Source organism: Vombatus ursinus, unplaced genomic scaffold (assembly GCF_900497805.2).
Source record: "Vombatus ursinus unplaced genomic scaffold, bare-nosed wombat genome assembly UNPS02014781.1, whole genome shotgun sequence".
NCBI classification, from domain to species: domain Eukaryota; kingdom Metazoa; phylum Chordata; class Mammalia; order Diprotodontia; family Vombatidae; genus Vombatus; species Vombatus ursinus.
This window is the reverse complement of record NW_020954559.1, coordinates 31,115,150-31,137,231: the sequence shown is the minus strand read 5'-3', so window position 1 is coordinate 31,137,231 and position 22,082 is coordinate 31,115,150.

The following is a 22,082-nucleotide window of genomic DNA, read 5'->3' as shown; positions in this document are numbered from 1 at the left end:
CCCAATGGTATTTTCTCATTCCTTATTCTCCTTAATCTTGCTGCAGTCTTTAACACTAGTGATTACTCTCTCCCCCTTGATATTCTCTTCTTTCTAGGTTTTTGGGACATCACTTTCTCCTGGTTCTCCTCCTACTTATCTAACCACTCCTTTGTCTCCTTTGGTGAATCATCATCCAGATCACGCCCTCAAACCATAGGTTTCCCTCAGAGTTCTATCCTGGGACTTCTTTCCTTCTCTTTTCCCTCTATACTACTTCATCAACTCCCATGGATTTAATGACTATCTCTCTGCTAATGATTCTCAAATCAATATATCCTGCTCCAAACTTTCTGTTTAATTATAATCTCATATCTCCAAATGCTTTCAGACATCTCAAACTGGATGTCAAGTAGGCATCTTAAACTCAAATTGTCCAAAACAGTACTCATTTTCTTTCCCTCTGTATACCCTCATTGAAATAGAAATGAGAAGAGCTGGTTTCTATTATAGATGCTGGTGGTAACTAGCCATATGAACTTGGTAAATCATTTCACTTCTGAACTGTAGTTACCTTATCTGGGAAATGAGAGGACTGGCCTAAATGATCTCTAAATTCCTTCTAGCTTTAGCAGTCTATGAGGTTCAAAATTATATTTTGTGAGTTATTTCAGTTCATGTCTTGAAAGTATATGACTAGAAGTCAATTCTTTTTATATGTGTCTCAGTAATATCACAATGGATTTTCTGCCTAGCTTGTTTGAGTCAGTCAAATTTTATTTTAGAATATTATTTCTCTCAGATAAGGGAAGATTTCTAACATGAAAATTTTGGGTTTGAAATAATAGCAAAGTTGTGTATACTATCTATTGGCAGCATAAAATAAAATGTAATATTAAGAACTCAGAAAATATCCTAATGTTTTAATTTATTCAATGAATTAAATTGTGTCAGTAATAAATTTGGCAGTAGTTTGGTGCTGTACTGGTGAGCAATACTCTTATTTGCCCTGCCCCCTCCCTCTTTTTGTATTGGGCTATGCTTCTCTTTCCATATGACTGTCTCAAGCCTCAACTTCAACTCCTTCCTTTGGGAGAAGACTTGGTGAGCCAAGTCCCTGCTTGAGAGACTTGGCTCAAAAAATGAGCCAGGGAAAAATGTCAGAAGATCCATCTATTAGTGCAGCCAGCCATAGCCCCTGCAGCCACTACTGATTTATTCCTTGTCTAGAGGGGTCCCAGGCTCAAATGATATAATATTTTTAAAATATTTAGCACAGGGCCTGGTACTGGTGGGTGCTAAATAAATGCTTGTTACCTTGATCCAACCATTCTGGAGCACAATTTGAAGTTATGCCCAAAGGGCTATATAACTATGCATATCTTTTGACACAGCAAAACCACTACTAGGTCTCTATACTAAAGAGATCAAAGAAAAAGGAAAAAAGAAATTAGCAATTATTTCTGTGGTGGCAAAGAATTAGAAATTGAGGAGATACTCATTGATTGGGGAATGGCTAAACAAGTTATGGTATATGATGTTGATGGAATACTATTGTACTATAAGACATGATTGAAGGATGGTTTCAGAAAACTAGGAAGATTTATATGAAATGATGCAAAGTGAAGTGATCAGAACCAAGAGAACACTCTACACGGTAACAGCAATATTGTAATGATGAACAAATGTGAAAGACTTAGCTACTCTAATAAATACAGTTCCAAAGGACTCATGATGGAAAAATGCTATCTACCTCCAGAGAGAGAACTGATGAACTCTGAGAAAAATAAGGAAAATTTTTAAAAAGTATGCTCACAGATTAAAGCATACTTTTTAAAAATTTTCCTTATTTTTCTTGCTTTTTTTCCAATATGGCTAATATGGAAATATATTTTATATGACTTCGCATGAATACTTGATATCCCATTGCTAGCCTTTTCAACATATGGGGGAAGGACTGGAGGGAGGAAGAGAATTTGAAACTCAATTTTTTTTTCAAATTAATCTTAAAAACCAATAAATAAAAATAACAAAATAACAAAAAAAAGGTATTTGTTCCCTTACCCAGTATAAGTATTCTCTTTCTTCTTTTGGAAGTTATAAAAATGATTCAATAATTCTCTTCTTTTCAGCTGTGAGCCCCCAGACAGGTGATTTATATAATTTTTCAACTTCAAAGTCTGTTTCTTTCTTTCTGCATAAAGACAGATCTCCAATTGCCTCCACCTAATTACATCTCAAATAATAAGTATGTGTATACATACAGAACCTATATTCTTATTCTGTGTGTGTGTGTGCATGTGCATGTGTGTGTAACATGCACACATATGGGTAACTAGGTGGCACAGTGGATAGAGCACTGGGTTTGGAATCAGGAAAACCTATCTTCATCTTCATGAGTTCAAATCTGGTCACAGACACTTACTAGCTGTGTGAACTCAGGCAAGTCACTTAACTCTATTAGTCTCAGTTCCTCATCTGTAAAATGAGCTGAAGGAGAAAATGGCAAACCACTATAGTAACTTTGCCAAGAAAACCCCAAAAAGGGATCATGAAGAGTCAGACATAACTGAAATGATTCAATAACAATACACACATATGTGTATGTATACATATGATCTACATTACCAGGAATATGCATACATATATGAGTATTTATGTACATTCTTAGGACCTAGATATAATATATACATACATATGATTTATTGTATTGTGTATTATATATACATGTGTCTGCATATACATATTTGAAATGTAATTAGGCAGAGGATATGTATGTATGTGTGTTTGCATGCATAGTGTCTATAGCAATGCCTTTGGTTAGTAGTTTATCATAATTGCTCATTTGAGGGACAAAGTGTTTACACAAACAAAGATAAACTAACATTAACAAAACTGACTTTTATGAACCCCAGGGTCCCTTTCAGGAGAGGAGTACAAGGAACCCTAAAGGGAAAGGAGAAATGAAGAATGTCTTTTATGGAGCATACCATGGGAGAGGGAGCTTCTATGACATGCCATTTGGACATGCCTCATACATGATTTGTGAATATATCCCATATCCAGTATGGCACTCTTGCCCCCTTCCCCACTGTTAATTTTATGCTGACTGACTACTACAACTTTTAGTCTCTTACCTACACATAGCTTTCCTTCCTCTGCTCGTATCTTCTTTCCTCCCCTGCATTTTCTCTGCTTCCACTCCCCAACAGTCCTTTAGTATGACAGGCTATAGCTTGTCAATCATATTCAGACTCCATGATTACTTCTGCCAGGCCCATCTCCCCAGAGTAGAGGAAAGGAATGATATGGGATTACCACTTCAAACTAATGTTGCAGGGTTACAACTTGGAACCAATGAACCTATCAAGACTTGTAATTGGGCATATTTCAATTCTATATTTGAGTTTAATCAATATAAATCAATTGCCACACAAAGGAGACCAAAAAACTAAAACTGATATAGTAATCAAACGCTTGATTAACTTAACAGACAGAAAAAATATGACAGCCACTGGCTTAGAATATAAACTTCATCTTAGATTATGAATTCATTTGTAAAATCTCATAGAAGAAGAAGATAGAAGATATTAAGTAATGTAGTCTCATAAAGCAGAGAAAAGAAGAGTAAAAGCAAATTAAAGAAAGCTTGGGCTACAAAAAAGGAAAAATTAATGATATTTAAGGGTAACAATGGAATGAGGACAACAAACAGAAGAAAAATGAAAATATCTTTAATAACAACTTTAATAACTTTAGTAACAACTACTTTCACCATCAAGGAAAGTGCATTCCCCACATTTGGACTAACAACACTAACCTGGATGCACTTATGGAGGAGTTAGAAATAGCCAAATTGGGTCGAGTAAACATGGAGGAAATCCATCAGTCACTTAACACGCATTTACTAAGCATTTGTTATGTGTCAGGCACCCTTCACTAAACACTGAAGAAATGAAAAAAGAAGAGAAAGCTCAAATTCTAATGGAGTAGGCAACAGTGTACATACAAGATATATACAGTATAAACAGAAGGTAATCTGAGAGAAAGCATGGAGAAGGGGGTGGGGTAGAAAAGCCCCCCATTTAGAAGGTAGGATTTGAGCTGAACATTGAAGGAAGCCAGGGAAATGAATGTCGAGTTAAGGAGGGAGAGCCTTTCAACCATGAAGAACAGCCATTAAGAAGTGAGGGAGATGGTAGATAGAATGTCCTATGCAATGAACAACAAGAAGGCTAGTGGTACTATACCATGGAGTCCATGGAAGGAAGATTGGAATGGTAGAAAGAGGCCATGTTGTAATGAGTTTTACATTCCAAGAAGACAATTTTATGTTTGTTGGAAGAAATAGGAAGCCATTGGAATTTATTGAATGTAATCACATTTGCAAATTAGGAAAATTACTTTGGCAGCAGTGGAGGATAGATAAGACTGAGGTGAGACTAGAGGCAAGAAGATCAACCAGAAGGCTACTGCCATAGTCCTGATAGGAGGGAATGAGGACCTGTCCTTGGGTAATGGCTGTGCTAGAGGAGAGTAGGGAACATAAATGAGAGATGTTATGAAGTTAGAAACAACTTGACAGAGGATTGGGTATATGAGGTAAGTGCAAGTGAGGAGCCAAGAATGACACCATAGTTGTGAGCTTGGGAGAATGTCAGTGCTATCTATAGTAATAGGAAAGTTGGGAATAGGAGAAGATTTTAGGGAAAAGATGAATTTTGTTTTGGATATATTGAGTTTGAGATTGACTACATAACATCCTGTTCAAGATGTCTAAAAGGCAATTCATGATGAAGAGCAAGAGAAAGACTAGTGTTGGGTATATAGATCTGGAATCATTTGAATAAAGTTGATAATTAAATCCATGATAGCTGATGAGATGACCAAATGAGATAGTATAGACTAGAGAGATTGAAGAAGGACCCAGATTGAATTACATTCAAGTATGTCTTAGCTGTGATAAAATTGTGAGCATGTTCACAGTTCACAAAGTGTCTTCAGGATATAAAGATGCCAAAAGTGTCTTCAGGATACAAAGATGCCAAAAGCATGGAAAAACCTTGATACACTTATTTTTTTTTAAGTAACAGAAAGAACCTCAGCTATTGACTTATATACCTACTTTCTGATCAATATATATTTAAAAAATCATAATCATGTATGTACTCATTAAATTAAACCATTATGTATATAATCCATTAGGGAACAGGTAGACTTTCATAAGCAATATTCCATAGCAAACCACATTGCTGCCATTATACAATTATTGAAAGATATAGAAAATACTAGACCCCACTGTACTTATTTTGTGCTAATTATAAAAACAGCATTTGCTTTGGTAGAGCAAAACATCATCTCAGAGGCTTTCTTCCAATAACTGTTTCCTTTTTGTGTATAAAAATCATCTAAGATCCCTGAAAATATAAAATAACAAAGACAACATGTTTCAACAGCCCTCTGATTACAAACAATAGATGAGGCATAGAATAGGCAGGTACATGCTCACTACAAGTGTTTGTCACTGTGATGGAGGAAATCCAGCACATAGTTCAAACTGAAGAGAGATTTCCTATAAATTGAATGGTCTTCCCTATGCTCCATTAAATGTATGAAATCTTGCAGGTAGAATAAAGCAATGAAACATTATAGAGACTCCTGGAAGATATCCACAACTACTCAAAAGAGTCTGAGGAAAACCAAAAGTGGATGAAGAATGTGTATTGCCCAAATTATGGCATAGAGTAGGATAGACAATCTATTGCCTTTATCAATGAATGTGCACATGTGAGACAGGCTGTAAGAATGGATAATGAATTTGGTTTAAGAAAGAAACCTACAAAGCTAATGATCTACTTAGGAAAGGTGGCAGGGGAGGGGGATGACAACAAAAGATGAGAAACAGAAATGGGAGAATGGACTGGACTGGTCTATAATTTTCTTTCTCTGTTTCATCTCTTCCTAGTTTAGGTATCAGTACCATATTTGCATCATAAAAGGAGTTTAGTAGGACTCCTTCTTTTCTGATTTTTCCAAATAGTTTATATATAACAATATTGGAATTACTTGTTATTTAAATGATTGGTAGAATTCACTTGTGAACCCTTCTGGCCCTGGAGATTTTTTATTAGGGAGTTCATTGGTGGCTTCTTCAATTTCTTTTTCTTAGATGAGATTATTTAAGTATTCTATTTCTTCTGTTAATCTGGGCAATTAATATTTTCATAAATATCCATTGATTTCACTTAGATTGAAAGATTTATTAATATATAATTGGGCAAAATATTTCTTAATGATTGTGTTATTTACCCTTCATTGGTGGTGAATTCATCCTTAAGTATTGCTTTGACAGCATTTCATAAACTTTGGCATGTTGTCTTATTGTTGTCACTCTCTCTCTCTTCTTCTTCTTCTTTTTGACTAGGCAATGGGGTTAAGTGACTTGCCCAGGGTCACACAGTTAGTAAGTGTCAAGTGTCTGACACTGGATTTGAACTCAGGTCCTCCTGACTCCAGGGCCAGTGCTCTATCCACTATGCTACCTAGCTGCCCCTGTTGTCACTCTCTTTAATGAAATTATCAATTGTTCTGTATTTTGTTCTTTGATTCGAACTCCAGTCCTCCTAACTTCAGGGCTGGTAGTTTATCCACTGTGCCACCTACTTGCCCCATAATAGCTTTCCAGTGGGTATGTCAGTCTCAGTCTTTCCCCACTCCAATGATCCTGTACTCTACTGTCAAATTGGTCTTCCTAAAGCACAGGACTAACCATGTCACCAACCCCTACTTAGTCAATAAACCCCAAGAGCTCCCTATTACCTCCAGAAATTAAGATAAAATCATTTCCTTGGCTTTTAAAATCCTTCATATCTTAGCCTTTTACTACCTTTCATATTTTCTTATACCTTACTCCCCTCCATTTATTCTGTGATCAGGTGATACTTCCTTCCTATATAGTCCTTAAACATAATATTCCATCTCTCCATGCTGGGTATCCCCATGCCTAAACTGTCCCTCATCATCTCTACTTCTTGGCTTCCCTCAAGTCTCAGCTGAAGACTCACTTTCTACAGAAAGCCTTTCCCTTGTCATCTTTAAACTTAATGCCTTCCCTAGCTCCAATTTTCCAATATATATCTTATTTGTATATAATTATTTGCATGTTGTCTCTCCATTACATAATGACCTTCTTGACAGCAAGGACATCCCCCCCCCACTTTCTTTGTCTACTCAGTACTTAGTATACTGTCTAGCAATTAACAGGTATGTAATAAATGATTATTAACATGACTAGATTCATCTCTCATTTATGGAAGTAATCATAGGCCCCGTCTAACTATGTCACATCTATCAAATTATTTAGTTTATTGCTTTTTTTTTTAACTCTGAGCTTTCTCATACTTGCTCAGTCTGGTGTTAAAGAGGGGGGTATGTTGGAGGATGAGGTGGTAATAGAGACGAGAGGTCAACCATCAGTTCAGTCACATCAAGAGATGCAGAAATACTGGTTTGGAACAGGGCTTCAGAATTGTCATAACAATTTACAACTTCACCAAAAGTAGATTAATGCACCTGTCTTCCCATAGCTCTTCCAACAACTGCCTTTTCTTCTGGCATCACATTTTCCAATCCAATACATGTTGGGTATAAGCTTATGGTTATTAATTTGCATTTCTCTTTCTATTAGTATTTTGGAGCCTTTCTCACACTGTGTTTATAGTCATTATTCCTTCTTTTGAAAACTGCCCATTTTTATCATTGGATCATTTGTCTATTGAGGAATGGTCTTTGTTCTTATATACTTGTATTAACTCCCTATAAATCTTGGTTATCATACCCTTATCAGGAAAAAAAACATTTTTCCCAATTTACTGTTTCACTTTCATTGACTTTGCTTGTGCTAAAACTTTTCAATTTTATGTAACCATAATCGACCATTTTCCTTTCAGCCTATGCTTTCAATTCATATGATGCTATCAATTCCTTCTTTGAGGGGCTAAGTCTATAATTTTTTTTTGATACTGTTGGGTATCTTCCTTGGTTTACTCATCTCTCTAGCTTTAATTTCTGAATTAAGACTTTGTGCCAGAGCCAGGCTCTGTCTCATGGTTTTTGTTGTTGTTGTTTGTTTGTTTTACCATTTCTTTCTTAGGTCTTTCTATTTTGTATGTCACTTGGAAATTAATAATCAGAGAATCATCAAATAAAATTATCTCTGTTGTAGGATTTATCAAGGAATCTTTTGTGACACTGACATGTGTTAGTGAGACTCTCTGGACATATGCTTCTTTTACACATATTATCTGAGTTAAATGACTTGGGATCTTTTAGTTTTGGCAATAATGTGTGTTGTCACATTGTATTCAATACTGTGACAAGTTTTTCTTGGAAAAAAGGAGGGCAAATTTATCAAGCATGCAGAATTAAAATATACATTGATCATATTGATGAAGTTTTAGCTCACAAATATGCAAATTACTCATCAAAAAGAGAATTAGTTCAATCAAGTAGCTACTTTGCATGAAGAACATTGCTTTAATGACTTTCACTAGCAAATTTTTCTCTCTTTTTTTCACACACACACACACACACACACATACACCAGTCATGCAGAAAAAATATATGCATAAAAGGGAGATAAACAGGTCAAAGAATGATGAGAGGGAGAAATTATACCCCAAATGATAGAATATTGCAGACTAATATAGAGGTTCCAACTTTCAATAAAAATACAATCAAGAAGATCAAATAAAAGTGCAATAAAAGTTTCCTTCTCAAGGTTTTATTGGACAATTTCTGCTATGGCGGGTGAAGTAGAAAAAGCTAGAGTATTTCTGAGCCACTCAGGTCTCAGAAAAAATAAGATACGCCAAAGAATGAAAGATGGAGTAAAAGCCAAGAGTCCTCTGAGCTTTTATTCATGCTAGAGCAGAGAAAGAAGACAAAAGCCATCAGGAAAATCTTACAAAAATAAGAAGTAATGTCAATACAGAGATTATAAGAGCAGAGGAGGGGAAAACTGCTTGTGCTTTCCATTTTTATAGCTTTGGTGCAAATGTATAAGTACAATAATTAACAATCTACTAACATAGACAAGGAAGAATCTTTAAGGTGATATTTTGGTTTATCAAATTAAATGCTTTTTTTTGGTTAATCAACAAATAAGTTCAATTGGATCCTGTGTTTTCTATATCTTTCAATTGTCTGATAATAAAGATATGGTCTGCTAGTTATTATCACTTTTGAAATACTACCTATTTCTTTCCCATATTGTCACCAAGGAAGACCTCAATATTTAGTTTAATATTCACATTGTATACATCATACTCTATGTTCTTTTGGTTCTGCTCATTTCACTCTTTATTTCACGCATGTCTTTCCATGTTTTTTCTAAAATCATTGCTGGATCAAAGGGGATACACAGTTTTATAACTCTTTGGGAATAATTCCAGGTTGCTCTCCAAATTGATTGAATTGAGTTCATGGTTCCACCAACAGAGTATTAGTGTCCCAATTTTTCTACCTCTCCACCAATACTTTTCATTTTCCTCTTCTGTTGTTTTAGCCTATCTGGTAAGTGTGAGCTGATATTCCAAGATGTTTTAATTTATATTTCCCTAATTGATAATGATTTAGAGCTTTTTTATAAGCTATACATAGCTTTGATTTCTTCATCCAAAAACTGCCTGTTCACATACTTTGATCATTTCAATTGAGGAATGAATCATATTGTTATAAATTTGACAAAGTTCTCTATATGAAATATGAGATCTTTATAGAAACTGTCTATAAAAATGTCTCAAATTTTCTGTTTTCCTTCTAATCTTGGCTACATTGGTTTTATTTGTACAAAATCTTTTTAATTTAATGTAATCAAAATTATCTATTTTATAGATTAGAGTGCTCTCCATCTCTTGTTTATTTACAAATTCTTCTCCTATTCATAAGTCTGATAGGTTAACATGTTCCATCTTCCCTTTATGTCTTGGTCATGTATCCATTTTAATCTTATCTTGGTAAATGGTATAAAATATTGGTCTAAACCTAGTTTCTGCCAGACTGCTTTCCAGTTATCCCAATATTTTTTACCAAATAGCGAATTCTTATTGCAAAGCTTAAATCCTTATTTTTGTCAAACACAAGGTTACTATGACCATTTACTAATGTGTATATTATATGTCTGCTCTGTTCCACTGACCCAGCTTTCTGTGTCTTAGCCAGTAACAATACAGTTTAAAATCAGGTACTGCTAGATCTCATTCTTTTACATTTTAAAAAAATGAATTCCTTTGACATTCTTGACATTTTGATCTTCTAAATGAATTTTGTTATTTTTTTGTCCTAGCTCAATAAAATAATGTTTGGTAATTTAATTTGAATGGCTTTGAATAAGTAGATTATTTTAGGTATAATTGTCATTTTTATTTTACTGATTCTGTCTACCCATGAACAATTACTATTTCTCCAAATATTTAAATCTGACTTTATTTATATAAAAGTGGTTTATAATTATGTTTATTTAATTCCTAGATTTGTCTTGTCAGGTAGAGTCCCAAATATTTTATATTGTCTACAGTTTTGAGTGTGGTATATTTTACTATCTCTTATTGCAGTTTTGTTGGTGATATATGAAAATGCTGATAATTTATATGAGTTTATTTTATAACGTGCTACTTTGATAAGCTTGTTTCAAATTTCTTTTTAGTTGAATCTCTAGGATTTTCCAAGTATATTGTCATATAACCTGAAAAAGAGATAGTTTTATTATTATGTTGCCCATTCTGTTTCCTTCAATTTCTTTTTCTTACCTTATTGTTAATGCTAGTATTTCTAATACAATATTGAATAATAATGGTGATAATGAACATACTTGTTTCACTCCTGATCTTATTGGAAAGGCTTCTAGCTTATCTCCATTACAGATGATTTTAGGTAGTTGCTTCTTATCATTTGCATTACTCTTATTTTATTTCTGTTTTTTCAACCTCTCTTATATAATTTAAAAAAATCATGTTTAAGGTCTTCCAAGAACTATTTTTGGGCTTGTGACCATTTTATGTTTTTTCTTTGAAGTAGAAGTAGCTGTTTTAACTTCACTATTTTCTTCTGAGGTTGAATCCTGATCTTCTCTTTCACCATAGTAACTATTTACAGTCAGATTCTTTCTCTTTTGCTTACTCATTTTTTTAAAGCAGCCTATTTCTTGGCTGTACACTTTATATTAGAGTCAGGTTTTCATCTTGATGTGTGGAGGATAATGTCTCAAACTTCAGGTTTCCTGCACTGCTATTTTCTAAGCTCTCTCTGAGGACCTTTGACCTCTTGGTTCTTCCAGAATTCTATAATCTAAGGCCAGATGTGGTCACTGCTACACAGGCTTACATTATTACCAGGGCCCCCAACAATGCTGTCACCACAATTTCTCTTACCCCCTGCTGTCCTTCTGGCAGCTGCAAGTTTCAGCTCACTCCTCTGCTCTGGAAGTGAAATCAGGTACTTCACTCTTCTGTGAGTGACCATAGCCAGGAGGGACCCTGCCCCTCTGCCACTGAACTCACTAGTGTGTACTTGCTTCTCCTCTTACAGCCACAGCCTCTGACCAGTGCACCTGGGCCTTTGTCCAACACAAACAGAAGGCCCTGCAAACTTGTCCTGAGCAGTTGCCTGACCCCTACACTATCTGTGAGGTGAAATTTCCTAAAGCTGAGGCCACCTCAAGACAGCTGAGGTATCTGTACTTCAATCAAGCCAGAACACCGATTCAGAGGTCAATTCTTAACATCAACTTTTAATTATTTCTGCCCCTCTAAAGCTCATTTTGAAGCATTACTTTAAATTATTTGTGGGGGAATTTGGGAGAACCAGATAATTTTATGCCTTATTCCACTATCTTCCCAGAATCCTTTCAAATGAAAACATTTTTAAAAATTAAAGATACATTTAATAATTTTTATTTTTCTACTGGGTTTCATGTCAAGCGTTTCACAATCTCTTTTCATTGCACCAATTTTCACTGTTTTATAAGACTATATACTGCTAATAAACTTCCATCATTATCTTTATAAAGTTTTGCAAATTGAAAAATCTCCTTTGCCCTTGGATGTTATGTTACTATTCTTAGCAAGGACATGAAATATTTTGTGCCTGAAATGATTACAAGGCTCTTTTAGCCTTTCATAGAAAACATTAATAGCTCCTATTATTATCCATTCTTTTATCTGTTTCTTATTTTTTTAGTATTAATAGCTTATATGAATAAGTGAAGGTGGAATGGTTTTCACTGCTTACAGTATCTTCACATCTCTATTCCTTTTTCTAATTTTCTGTTTGTTTTGAGCTTTTTTCTAACAAATTAGGCTTACTTCATAAAGCAATGTGTAGATATGCATAGAGCATGGGTCAGGTATGCCAGCCCACATTCTATGCAGTCCTATTCCTTGGCATCTTTTGTTTCTAAATACTGGAGTTATATATTCCAGTATTTTCACTATTTTCCTTTGCCTACATTGGCATTAAAGTCATTGATTATTAAAGTGTGTGTTAATTTAATATGGAGGGGTTTTCTAAATTCTTCACAGAATTTCTCTATTTTCTTATACTCTTCAATAGGTGTTAGTGCATAAGCTCTGTTTATCTTCATGAAGTTCTGTTTCATTATGCTTATAACAAGTGCTTCAAGGAAAGATGACCAATTGTCCAATGAAATGATGATCATATTGCTTTTGGATTCATGACAAAACCAATTCTTTCAATTCCTTTATTTGTCTACCCAAAAGGAAGCATGAACCATCCCTACAATAGCTGCCATTTCCTTTTATTTTCTGGCATCATTTATAATGAGATGGCCAATAGTGCTATGATTCAGTTCCTCTGTTAGTATGTTTACTCATCAGTCATTGATCAAGGAGCTTATATTTAGCATATACAAAGTCAGGTAAATATTATTGACATTCTTAAAACTTTTATTCTTAGCCCCCCTTTCTGTCACTTTATCATTCTTACTGCAGAAGTGAAGAGGGATGAAGAGGAGTAAGTGCCTTTAAAATTTTTGTTTCATTGTTTGCTAGCTAAAGAATTAATCATTTGGAAGATTTTATCAGGTTGAAAATGCTTTGATTTTGAGTGTACTTGACTATGTTTCTTTCCAACACCTCCCCCCCGCAAAAAAAAATAAGCCAATTGAAACTTAGCATGATGCTTTATACATAGTATGGTAAATGCTTATCAAATACTTTGTCATTTGTTCAAATTGGCAAGAATTTGGCTATCAGTTAATGTAACATATGAATTTGTCAGTTAATCTGTATTATCTAATAAGGACTCTGAGGGGTTGAGATCTGAATAATTGAATATTAAACTACAAACTGAATAAAAATCATAAATCCTTTGAAACACTTAAGTATGAAGTAAGAATTGGCAGATTTTGGAAATGTGGAATGAAAGGTATAGATGTGAAACAGATGAATATAAGGATGTAAACCTATGTGACAAGGGAAATATAAATGCCAATCACTGCAAAGTGGCCTCATTAAATGTCTGAGAGATAAATTAATGATGAAGCTCAATAGTGTAGCATAAATATTAAGTATTAGCTAACCAAGAACACAGAAAGGACAACTTAACCTTGAGCAATCAGATTTGAGTGGTACATTTTGATCTTTGAGATACTGTAAAGTTTGTGAGAGAACAACAAAGTAGCAAAAAGTAACTCTGTATAATGCTTACAGATATAATCAGGAATTTTGTCTATTTAAATTTTAATTTTATCCCAATTACATATAAAAAGAATTTTAACATTCATTTTCTAAAAATTTTGAGTTTCAAAGTCTTTCCCTCCTCCCTCATTAAGAAGGCAGGCAAGCAATTTGACATGGGTTATACATGTGCAGTCATGAAAAACATATTTCCATATTACTTTTGTTATAAAAGAAAATACAAACAAACAAAAAAAAGAAAAAAATAAAGAAAGATTTTTTAAGAGTATGCTTTGATCTGCATTCAGTCTCCATCAATTCTTTCTCTGGAGATGGATAGCATTTTTTTTTTCATAATACGTTTTTTCAGAATTGTCTTGGATCATTATACTGCTGAGAATAGTTAAGTCACTCACAGTTGATCATCCTACAATATTGTTACTGTTAACAACGAAGTTCTCCTGGTTCTGCTCATTTCACTTTGCATCAATTCACATAAGTCTTTCCAGGTTTTTCTGAAACCATCCTGCCTATTATTGCTTATAGCACAATAGTATTCCATCACAATCATATACCACAACTTGTTCAGCCTTTCTCCAATTCATGGGCATCCCCTCAATTTCCAGTTCTTTGCCACAAAAAAAGAGCTGCTATAAATAATTTTGTAAATATAAGCCCTTTCCTTTTTTTATCTCTTGGGGATACAGACCTAGAAGCTGTATTGCTGGGTCAAAGGATATGCATGGTTTTATAGCCCTTTGGGCATAGTTCCAAATTGCTCTACAGCATGGTTGTTATTAGTTCACAACTTCACCAACCTGGCATTAGTATCTCAATTTTCTCACATCCCCTCCAATATTCATCATTTTCCTTTTTTTGTCATATTAGCCAATCTTCTAGGTGTGGGGTGATACCTCAAAGTTGTTTTAATTTGCATTTATCTAATCAATAATTATAGAGCATTTTTTTCATATGACTATAGGTAGCTTTGATTATGTCATCTGAAAACTACCTTTTCATATCTTTTTAACCATTTAGCAATTGGAGAATGACTTGTATTCTTATAAATTTGACTCACTTCTCTATATATTTGAGAAATGAAGCCTTTATCAGAGAAACAGTATAATTTTTTTCATAGTTATGATTACTTTATATTTCCCTCCATCCTATTTTTCTTCCTATTTATGCCACATTCTCTCTCCTTTCACTCTGTCCATCCTCAACAGTGTTTTGCTACTGACTACCATTTCCCCCAATCCAGCCTCCTTTCTATCTGCTCCTCTCTTCTCTTATCTCCTTTCAGTCCTACTTTCCTATAGGGTAAGATAGATATCTACACCTAGTTGAGTTTTATGTTATTCCCTCTGAGCAAAATTCTGATGAGAGTAAGATTTCAAGCATTCCTCTCTACCTCCTCCATCTTCCTCTCCACAGTAAAAGCTCTTTCAGTCTAACATATAAAGTCACATAAAAGTGACATAATTTACCCCATTCTACCTCTCCTTTCTTCTTCTCCCAATGCATTCCTTTTATTTTTAGATATCATCCGATCTGGCCTCAGGCACTTACTAGCTGTGTGTCCCTGGGCAAGTCACTTAACCTTTTTGGCCTCAATTTCCTCATCTGTAAAATGAGCTGGAGAAGGAAATGGTGAACCACTTAAGTATCTTTACAAGAAAACTTTAAATGGTGTCACAAAAAGTCAGACATGACTGAAAATGAATGAACAAAACTTTTTTTTTTTAGATATCATTCCATCATATTCAACTCACACCCATTCCCTCTATGTATACTTTTTTTTAACTGCCCTAATATTGACAAAGTTCTTAGGAGTTACAAGTGTCATCTTCCCATGTAAGAATGTAAACATTTAAACCTTATTGAAGCCCCTATGATTTCTCTTTCCTGTTTACTTTTTTATGGCTCTCTTGAGTCTGTTTTTGAAAGTCAAATTTCTTTTTCAGCTCTAGTCTATTCATTAGAAATGCTTGAAAATCTTATTTTTCATTGAAGATTCATTTCTCCCTCTAAAGGATTATACTCAGTTTTACTGGGTAGGTGATTCTTGATTGTAATCTTAGCTCCCTTGCCCTCTGGAATATCATATTCCAAACCCTCTCATCCTTTAATGTGGAAGCTGCTAAATCTTGTGTTATCCTGACTGTGGCTCCACAATATTTCAATTGTTTCTTTCTGTCTTCTTGCAATATTTTCTCCTTGATCTGGGTACTCTGGAATTTGGCTATAATATTCCTGGGAGTTTTCATTTTGGGATCTCCTTTCAGAGGTGATTGGTGGATTCTTTCAATTTCTATTTTACCCTCTGGTACTAGGATATCAGGGTAGTTTTCTTTGATAATTTCTTGAAGTGTGATATCCAGATCCTTCTTTTGTTTATGGCTTTCAGGTAGTCCAATAATTCTTAAATTATATCTCCTATATCTACTTTCCAGGTCAACTTCTTGTTTTGTTTGTTTGTTTGTTTTTTTCCCAATGAGATAGTTCACATTTTCTTCTATCATTTCATTCTTTTGATTTTGTTTAATTAATTCTTTAGGTCTTATACAATCATGAGCTTCCACTTTCCTAATTCTAGTTTCTAAGGAATTATTTTCTATTGTGAGCTTTTGTGCCTCCTTTCCATGTGGCCAGTTTTGGTTTTTAAGGAGTTCTTTTCAGTAAATTTTTGTATACCATTTCCATTTGGCCAATTCTGCTTTTCAAGGCATTCTTGTCTTCATTGAATTTTTGTTCCTCTTTTACCATTTGGACTATTATGCTTTTTTTAAGGTGTGATTTTCTTCAGCATTTTTTTGTCCCTCCTTTACCAAGCTGTTTATTCTTTATTACTAATTTCTCTTCCCACTTTTTCCTTTACTTCTGTTATTTGATTTTTTAAATCCTTTTTGAGCTCTTCCAGAATTTTTCTTGGGGGCAGGACTGAGACCAATTCACATTTTTCTTTGAGACTTTGGATATAGCAATTTTGAGTCTGTTGTCTTCTTCTGAGTTTGTATTTTGATGTTTTCTATCACCATAGTCACTTTCTATGATCAAGTTCTTTTTGTTTGTTTGCTCATTTTTCCATATTATTTCTTGCCTTTTAAATTGATATTAAAGTTGAACTCTGCTCCGGGGGAGAGGGGGCGCTGTCCCAAGCTTCAGGGTTTCTTTGTTTTTTTGTTATTTTTTTTTGTTTTGTTTTTTTTGTTTTTTATTTTTTTGTTTTGTTTTGTTTTGTTTTTGTGCAGTTATTTTCAGAGCTAATTCTTGGGGTCTGTGAGTTTTCAGTTCTTCCAAGGTGGTATGATCTAAGGAAAGGTGTGTTTACTACTCTCTGGTCTGTGTTCTTGTATTTGAACAACCACAAGCATTCTTTTCTACCCTGGAACTGTGACCAAGGTCTCTGCTCCTCAGATATTACAAGTTCTGGTGTGCTAGTGCTTCTTCTTACCATGGAACTGTGACCAGGATCTGTGTATATATGGGCAATGCAACAGAGTTCTGTACCCAGTGCCAGCAAAGGGACCCCTATAATGTCCTTCTGACCAGTCATCTGATCCCTTTTCCACCTGTTGGGCTGAGAGCTCCTGCTTATTCAGTTTCCTTCAAGGCCTGCTGCTGTCTTCCCCCTGGCACTGCCCATGCTAGACTGTGCTCCACTCTCACCCAGATGGGACAGAAATTTCCTGCTCACCTTCTAGATTGTCTTAGGTTGCAATATTGTTTCACCCTATCCTTTTGTGGGTTCTGCTCCTCCAGAAATCATTTTGAGTTGCTGTCTTTAGTTATTTAGAAGGGAATTTGAGAGAACCAAGGTGAATCCCTGACCTTTTTCTGCCATCTTGGCTCCACCTTCTGAGGAACCTATAATTATAACTGTTACAAATGTTAACTAATATTGCCTCAGCACAGGGAAAGGTTATTTTAATTTTTTTATTGATAGATATTCAAAGAAAGGAGGATGGGATGGAGAATGGAATATGACACTATTCATTTCTTCCAAAAGAATTGTAGAATAAGGTCATCTAGAATAACAGATCTTAAATGTAAAAATTCCCTCCCAAAGGAGGTTTAAAACTATACCAGACTGTAAGACCCTAGGAAGGAGGAGATTAGCACTCAAGAGACAAGTGTTGTCTCTTTTTTAAGCTTAAAGTAGAATCAAATTTAATCCCAAAATTATATCAATAGCCAAGGGACTTCCATGAGAATTCTGGTAGCATGATTTACTTGAAGATGTTTTGGACTTTTCATTCAACTCTCAGATATCCAGGCTATCTGGTATGTTGAGCTTTCTAGTAGAAATAAGGTTAAGTTACAGACCACATATAGATTGCCAAAATTGAAGGAATTTTAATACAGTAAAGTTCACCTAAGTTGGAGTTATGGATCAAACACTAGCATCCTCTTAGTTCAAGTTCAATATTAGGATGGTGTGAGGTACTTTCATGTTACTAAACCTTTAACAGATATTTGCTAACCCTTAACACTGCAAAAATATGCATCAAGGATATAATGGCAATTAACTTCTCTAGGCTACCCTTGCCCCCATCTCCATTTGGAAATGCATCTAGTCAGTAGGTCATCAAAATGTGGTATCCAGCACATTCTCAGACACCCCCACATTGGAGAGACCCTTCCTACAGGCAACTAGGACGCTTTATGTCCGTATACCAAGACATTGCATCTGGAAAGCTGAAGCTAATTAAGTTGTATGGGGGTGGGAGAAAGAAGTTGCATCCATGAAATCAAGGCTATCAGAAAACTGGGTCCAATGGGATTGCATCATTGGTTCTATCACTTCTTAGGACTGCATCTTTGGCTCTCATCTTGTTTTTTGATATCTCTTCTCTGAGAATTTTCTTTGCTTTTCCTGCTTTTCCTTGAATGCCTTGTCCAATTGAAGTAGTAAGATTTAATATTTCCAGAGAACCTTTGCCTTTTCTTACTGCTTTTCAGCCCCTCCTGCTCTCACTAGTTCTTTGCTTGGCTGCTGCTCTTCATTAATGGCTGGAACAGTGCTGATTAGTAGAGGGTTCTGGTTATATAAACTGCAGACAGAGGAGAGTTTGCTATAAATTGGCTCACTGTTCTGTACTTTGCTCTTTCATCTAATTTCTAATCAGATGGAACTAGGGAAGTCAAAGGCTCCATTTTAGCTTGTTTTATTTGCTAACTGTAGACTGAATTTAAATATTTTTTAAAAAATATTTCTTCAATGTTTTCTCATTTATCTTCCATTTTGAGAATGCTCACAGTTTTTTTCCTTCCTCTTCATTCTTCAAGAGGTTAATTTATACTGAATAAATTAATGAATAAAAAATGACATCTATTAGACATCAACTATGAGCAAAGTTTTGTGCTAAGTGCTGGAGATACAAATAGAAAAGACAGGCCCTGATTTCTAAGGACTCTAATAAAGAAGGCATTCTAGTAGATGGTGATAACATATATAGAAAGGTTCAGCTGCAATGTGAATGATGAAGTCCAGCAGTCCTTAAGGTCCAACAGCAAGGGTTGTATATCTAGTGTCATTTCCAATAATAAAACCATATCCTTTTCTGATGTTAAACCATCTGTAATGCCAAGGACTTTGGTGGAAAAAAAGCTTTCTTTTCTTGGTCTTTAGAAGCTGTGGCTGCTGAAGTGATTAGGGTTGTGGGGGTGGTAAAGTACCTGCAGAAGCAGTTGCCAAGTTCCATCTTCTCAAAGATTGCTTTTCTGAGCTGGGTTGGAAAATGAACTAGTGGCCTGGGGTGGGGGAAGGTCTGCTATTCTAACACTTTGCTAATATATTTAATATAATAAATTAAGAATATAAAGGAGTACCCATAGTTTCTCTTTTCTTTCTTATTTGAAATAACATTTTGTTAATATATTCTATTTTTATATTACCTGAATTTCTCCCCTGTTTGCCTCCCTATTCCCTTCCTAAAGAACCATCCACTATTTAAATCTGTTTATTTTGTTAATCTGCCCCCTGACTGGCAGCTAGGTGGCTCAGTAGATAGAATGCTGAGGCTGGAGTAAGAACGACTCAAGTTCAAATCCAGCCTAAGACCCTGAGAAGCTATGTGATTCTTGATAAAAAACTTAATTTTCCTTAATCTACTGGAGAAGGAAATGGCAAACCACTCCACTATCTTGGTCAAGAAACCCTGATGGATAGTATTGGCATGCTATGGTGCATGGAATCATGAAGAGTAGACACTACTATACAACAACCCTCACATTACAATTGAGCAATTTTTTAAAGTTGAAAAATAAAGACTTCAATGCAAAAATGCGCATTTTAGCAAAACAAATTCTCACATTGACAATGTCAGAAAATGTATGCCTCTAATTGCATTTTAAATCCATCACTTCTCTGACAATAGATGAATGACATGTGTTTTATGTTCTTTTTTGGGGGGCTTATGGTTTATCTCCTCCTTAATTTGAATTCTAAGATTTTTCAGAATTGCTTTTCTCCATTTTGTTGTTATCATTTTGTAAATTGTCCTCCTAGTTCTGCTCACTTCATTCTGCATCAGTTTATAAAAGTCTTCCCAGTTTCCTCTGAAACTATTCAATCCATCGTTTCTTATGGCACAATAATATTCCATTATATTTATGGACTACAATATTTTAAGCCATTCTGTAATAGGAGGATAGTCCCATAGTTTGTGATTTTTGGCTACCATGAGAAGTACTACCATAAATATTTTTGAACTTATAGGTCTTTATATTCTATTATTTTATTTCTTGGGATATGGGCCTAGGAGTGCTAAATCTAGATCAAAAGGTACGCATATTTTTTTTTGGGTGAAGCAATCAGGGTTAAGTGACTTGCCCAGGGTCACAGAAGGGTACACATATTTTTTTAACAATTTTTAAGGAATAAGTCCAAATTGCTTTCCAGCATGGCATTCTACCAAGAGTATCCTAGTGTACCTGTTTTCCCATATCTCTCCCAAGATTTTTTTAGTTTCTTTTGTTATCTTTTATAATCTGATGGATTGTGAGTTAGAATCTCAGAAATGCTTTAATTTTCATTTCTCTAGTAATTAGTGAATTAGAGCTTTTTCTTATATGGTTATTGGTGGCTTGTAATTCATCCTTTGAAAATTTCCCATTGACATGCTTTGGCTATTCCTCTACCAGAGAATAACCCCTTAGGCTTATAAATAGAAATCTGTTTTTCCTATATATCTATAATATGAGAATCTTAACAAAGAAATTTACTGCAAAGATTTTTCTGAGTAATCCATTGTTCTTCTCATTTTATATTAAATTTGTTTATGCAAAACAACTATGGACAAATCTTTATAGTTTGAATCAATCAGATAGAGCTAAAAAAATTCTGATTAATTTTATTTACTTTAGGTAATCTTAATATCAAGGAAATGATGAAACAGGAGATTGCTACATTCTTGTCGTAGTTATCATCTCAATTTGTTTTGACTATAGTTATTAATAGAATGTGGGCGGGTTGTGCTGACATATCAGGCCTGTTCTCTATTCATGCCTATAGTTATGACCCTTCCCCTTCTATGGCAGGCAGCTAGGGTAAACTGGAAAGAACACTTGATTTGGAATTAGAACACAAATTTTAAATCTCCAGCTCTGCTACTTACTGACTGAGTAAACACAGACAGGTGCCTTGACCTTTCCTAGTCTCAATAGCTTCATCTGTAAAAATTATTGTTATTAAATCATCTGTCCTACTTATCTCCTGGATCATTTCTGAGTACTAAATGATATGATGTGTGCAATGTTTTAACATTTTTTGTCAATTAGCGAGCATTTATTTTCTCTCCCTCACTACTGAAAAAAAAGGAAGAAAAAAGCCCTTTGGAACAAATATGTATAGTTGAACAAAACAAAACATTTTCTATATATATACACATACATATATATATATATACACATTATATATATGTGTATATATATAAATACATTATATATACATATATATGTCATTATACATATGGTGTTGTTCACCTCTGTCAGGTATTGGTAGCATGTTTCATTGTCATTAAGGACAACCTGTTAAAGGCTACCTACTTAGTTAATTGGCAACATAATAATTATTAGATGACATCCCATTACCTCTTAGCTGCTTGGAATAATATCTCAAAGTCCTCTATTTGGTTCCAGTTGGAATAATAGGTCTCCACATATCAGGAAAAACTAGCAATCAAAACACAACCTTACCCTGTGTGTTATCTCTCTCATACCAAGTCTTAATACATTGTTAAAAAATATTCAAGCTCAGCACTTGCTCTGTATGCTTTAACTTGCTCTCTTAAAACCTGACAAAAAGTCACTGAAAAGACCTTTTTTACAAATTGGTTCCAAAAACACACTATTCTCCCTCTCCAGTCTCCATGTAACATACAACCAAAAACTATTCTCAGCATAATC